Source organism: Branchiostoma belcheri, unplaced genomic scaffold (genome assembly GCF_001625305.1).
Source record: "Branchiostoma belcheri isolate BF01 breed outbred unplaced genomic scaffold, Haploidv18h27 scaffold2, whole genome shotgun sequence".
Lineage (NCBI taxonomy): Eukaryota > Metazoa > Chordata > Leptocardii > Amphioxiformes > Branchiostomatidae > Branchiostoma > Branchiostoma belcheri.
Window position 1 is genome coordinate 6,124,445 of NW_017803490.1, and position 5,339 is coordinate 6,129,783.

At 40.7% G+C, this 5,339-nt stretch overlaps 1 pseudogene; it reads right to left on the minus strand.

The window, feature by feature from the left end:
- Positions 1 to 5,339, minus strand: part of LOC109468448 — a 36,948-nt pseudogene that overhangs the window by 13,789 nt on the left and 17,820 nt on the right.

A 5,339-nucleotide genomic window follows, 5' to 3' on the forward strand; every position in this document is an offset into this window, starting at 1 on the left:
ACCAAGTTCAATCACCAGGGCCAAAAGTCACTTAACACAATCCTCTATACCCCATGATCTATCAGATTGCCAAATATCATCGCATCCCGTCTGGGAGATCTTCAGAGATATACACCAAAACATCATCCAGACGGAAAACAAGACACCCCATTTCACGGAGTGTAAATATTCAGAATACGTGATACGTACAAAAACGTTTTTAAAATCACGCATCCTTTTCAGACAAGGGATCTACAGAATGGCAGATTATAAGGAAGTGAGGTCCCTGCGGCTGAGGTACCGGAGCCTTGTGATCGGGGTGGTGGCAGCCGGAGTCGTGCTGGCCATAGTGATCGGCCTCGCCGTTGGCTTGACAATACAGCGATGCAGCGAGTCAAAAGGTTGGCTGAACCTTTAGATCTGATTATTTATCCCAATTATTTAGCACCGTAATGTATTTTAATGTAAAAAACGTGCTAAACGTTTTTCTTGGGATAATTGTATTTTTATTAATTTGTTTATTTTTTTGCTAGTATATGTATAACACAATCACCTTTTAGTGAAAAAATGGGATAACACCCCTGCCATCCCATTTTTTACTAAAAGGATATAACCAATCACCTTTAGTGAAAAATGGATAACACCCTGCCATCCCATTTTTTACTAAAGGAATATAACCCAATCACCTTTTAGTGAAAAAATGGGATAACACCCCTGCCATCCCATTTTTTTACTAAAAGGAATATAAACCAATCTCTTTTTAGTGAAAAAAATGGGATAACACCCCTGCCATCCCATTTTTTACTAAAAGGTATATTATGCAATTTCCTTTTAGTGAAAAAATGGGATAACACAGCTTACATATAAACATAATCAAATGCACATCCAGCCCTCTGCAGTACCGTCCCTTACCTCTCTCCGCCATGTTGTTAAAAGTCCTAGTAGTTTGGGCCACTTTTTGGTTGACCCCCTCGACCTTTGTTTTCAACCTTACTAGCCTGTCTGAAGAATTACAGAAAAATGAACCCGTTAGAGTTGCTCCGATATTCTTTCCTTAGCTAAAATACACGTGACGGTTTTATTACATTAACTGTAGTTTAATTGATATATCATTCTTTTAAACCGAGGTGACCTAGGGGTGATATAAACAGGGTAAGGGGGCGCAGGCCATATCATATACACGCGTATACATTAAGACACAATTAAGAAAGTAACTCTACGTATTTACACTCTAGTTGATATAACGTTACTTGATTTCCATAAACAAACACATAGGGACCAGTACGTTTACTACAAATAGCTGGTGAACATGAATTTTTCTCGTTGCTCCTGCACTTACAGTGGTCAGGTTAAAATTATAGCTTATATTTAACTTCATTATCAAATTCTGATGGTACAGTTCCTGTAAAAATGGCCCCAATTCTGCTTTTTTTAGGAGGAGCAACAGGGTAAATGGATTTTCAGTTGTACTTACCTTTCAGATGATCTGTTTGTTTCACTGTTAGGGCAGAATTTCCTATCCACAACCACAGAACGAAAACCAACAACATCAGTGTCGCTTGCAATTGGCCTCCCATTCTTGATGATCTGAGATACTCAAGTTTCCTTCATCTCAAGAAAATTCCTAGAAAGTTACCGCTCGAACCGAGCTCGCGTCGACTGCGTGATGCAAAACGTTCTCAGGTCTGGCCTAGACACAACAAGTCTACTTTTCAACTTGTTGGTCTGATCTACGTGCGATTTGTTGACGGCTAAACACACAGCACTACCAGCGGACTAGCCCCCTGCTGTAGTGCATTGCACAACTGTGTGTCGCCAAAGGGCTACAGAAATGGATATGGGCACCACCCTACGCTCTGCATAAGGGCACGGGAGACCTTTTTTTAATGCACCCGTGAGAAGCTACATTGTAATAACGCCTCACTACATTGAGAACGATAAACTCAATAATATGTGTGTTGTTTGCTGACCTTGCTGAAAGCTGTTAAAATGTTGAAGCTTATGTTAAGCTTTCTGGTTAACATCGTTTGCACAAAACAAGTTACAGCAGCTTTAAACATCAGGGTAAACATGATGTATGAGAAAATCTAATTGTAGGAACCTTTTGACTATTGATCAAAGAGGGCCAGGGTAACGACTTCCGATTATTCTTTGTATTGCTAGCAACGCTGTGGTTACAAAGAAATTACATTTTAACCGTAGGAACTTTTATGTAGTATTTTTGTGTCATGACGACAGTTGCGATGGTGATGATGGGTGCATGAAAACGAACTGACCTGGTATTAGTAACTGCTAAACTACAAAAGTATGGTCAAGTATTACACTGATGACAATTTCAGTCCGTTTGACTTCTGTATCTGTATCTGTATCAGTGTAGCCGGTATAACCGCCTTTTGGCGTAACACACCAGCTTCACAGGCACGCGGCGCGGCGGCAGCTAGCTATATCACACCGAACGACGTGTTACACTCAATCTTTGCATATTTATTTGCAGGAGTTGTTTTAAGCTTTCTAGTGATGATGCCCCAACTGTGCTTGGTCTACGATAGTTCTGGGGAAATACGAGTTTTTGAACACCTCTTCAAGGGTGAGCACCTGATATTTTTTTAGAAAGAGGATTGACAATAATGATGATACACATACAGTACATAGGGGTCCCAGATACATTTTGTACATCATCATGTAAGGCATACAATCCTAAATCCGAAAGGACTGTCACTTTCAAAGCAATAATAACACAATCTCTGGCACATAGGCATACCCCTCTTGAGTAATTCCTCCTTTGTCTAAATATAAATCAATGCACAATTGTGTAGAAATATAATAGACGTTACAACAAGTCGACAATGAAACCATCACTACTTAAAAAAAGTGTAATGAACATAGGAAGACCAGGTGGCAGGACGATCGCTGCGAAGACCCGGGTGTTTACAACGTTGTTCAGCCACCTAAACAACAACAAAATAATCTTTTTAAGACATAAGAAAGCTTTATTAGCATTTGCCAGATTTCTGCCAGATCTGATTTAGCGCAAATTTATAAAAAAACAAACATTATCGAATTACACATTACGCCCGAAACACCACCGACGTGACGTGTTCGTCATATGTGTTGACGCGCAATGTTTTAAGCTAACAAACAGATAATACTGAAGAGAATCTTTAACATAAACACACACACACTAACACTAACACACAAAACACACACGAACACTCGAAAAACATACACACGAACACACGAAACACCCACACATACACGAACACTCAAAAACACGTCATACACACACACGAACACACAAAACACACATACACAAACACACACACACACACACACACACACACACGCACACACACACGCGCGCACACACACACACACACACACACACACACACACACACACACGAAACACAGCCATACATTCAATAATCATTACATACAGACCTGTGTTCCTGTAGTCGACACATTCCGCACAGTCACAGTGTTCTGCATAGTGCCCACACCAGTGGCCCGGTGAGCAGCATGGGTAGCCACTGTCAGGGTCACACTCAGCGGTCCTCCCATCTTCTGTAAGAAAACCCTCTCCACAGCGTCCATCGTCGCGCCATTTCGTAGCATCTATTAGAAAAGGACAACAGTTTTACGACCTCTTACATTTGCCAAATTCTCTACCCAATCATTACTTTGTAAACCTTTATAAACTTTACCTGTTATGTATCACTACTGTAATATAGAAGTTCCACATTATTTATATCTTATAGTTAGCATCATCTAGTATTAAAGGACGTACATAACAATGATATCGCATACTTGTATTAGTTCATGCTTACACGTACCTTACCATGTACCTTACTTTACTTTAACTGAATGGGACTGACTTTACTCGCTACCGTTTGGTGGATGAGCCTTACGTTATATAGATACGTTGTCATATCGTTTGTCGTAACAATATACCGTAACGTAACATCGTTCAGATAGATTCTCGTCATTCATAGATCACTAACTTGTCTTTTTTACACTCATCTATTTTTTCCATTTTGTAGTTATGTATGTATTTTGTTATCGTGTTTTACTCGTTTAATATTTATGTTCTCGAGTAGAAGGCGTTACATATCATTAAACAAGTATGCTTTTTGCCTGCCAATCGTTTAAGTATATGTGAATAAATAGATAAATAAACGTAAAGTCAAAATCAGACCTTACCGCTACAGACTGGCACAGCACAATTGTCCCATCTCTTGTAGGGATCCGTGGTGTAGCACCAAAGTCTGTACCAGCCGTCTGGATTCCTGCAGTAGTTTTTTTTATTCCAACATGTAATCACCAGACGCGGTGACAACACACTCAAGTTTCTTCAACTTATATTAATGCCGCCACCAACACAGGGGACAAATACATTACAGGACAATACTCATTTACACCTGAGCTAAGTGAGGAAAGTCGTGTAAAGTGCCTTTCCCAAGGGCACAAGATCGGTGGCATGTCAGGACTCGAACCCGGGACTCTTAGTTCCGAGTCGCGCACTCTGCCGCTACACCACACGACCCACCTGCAGTAGTTGTGCCCTTCCAGTCCTGCTGAAGGATAGTTAGCGGGTGTCCTGTCGTGTTCATGGGGTGTCTGACTGTCCCAACGCTGACACGTCCTGCCGGTTGCGGTCACAGAGACTGTTCCTCGGTAGGATGCTCCATTGTCCACTTGGCATGACTCTGGCAGATGTAAAAAAAATAGAGATGATTATGCACGAAGCTTAGGAAAATGGATCATATCATAACTGGGAACAACAACAGCGTCAGATGGTAAGTAAATTGCGGAAAGTAGCATGGCTAACATGCTATTGCGCACAAATAAAGCTTCTCGAGTTATGCTGAACACAATGTCATAAATTTAACACATGCACAAAAGACTGCTGCAGTGCCGTTGGAAAAAGCCGGGTATATGTAAATACATAGTATACATCACTGAATTGACAAATCTGACAACAGGTGGTCGCAATGTAAGGGAGCCTATTTGATATTTGGTTTTTGAAATTACTAAGATGCGACCACTAGCTAGCAACGTTACGGAGATTCGTATACGTGTACGGCCTTATAATTACCGGGTGATGGCGTGGAAACATCCGGGACCTGCGGAAAGCCCTTGTCCGCCATGTTGTTCAAAGTCACGGTAGTTTGGGCCACTTTTAGGTTGACCGCATCAATCCTTGTTTTCAACCTTACAAACCTGTCTGAAGAATTACAGAAAAATAAACCTGTTAGAGCTGTCCCTATGTTCTGTTCTAATCCATAGGAGCCGTGTGTTTAGCGGACTGTAGTTTGATATTCTATTAAACCGAAAAGTTTTAAATATATATATATATATATA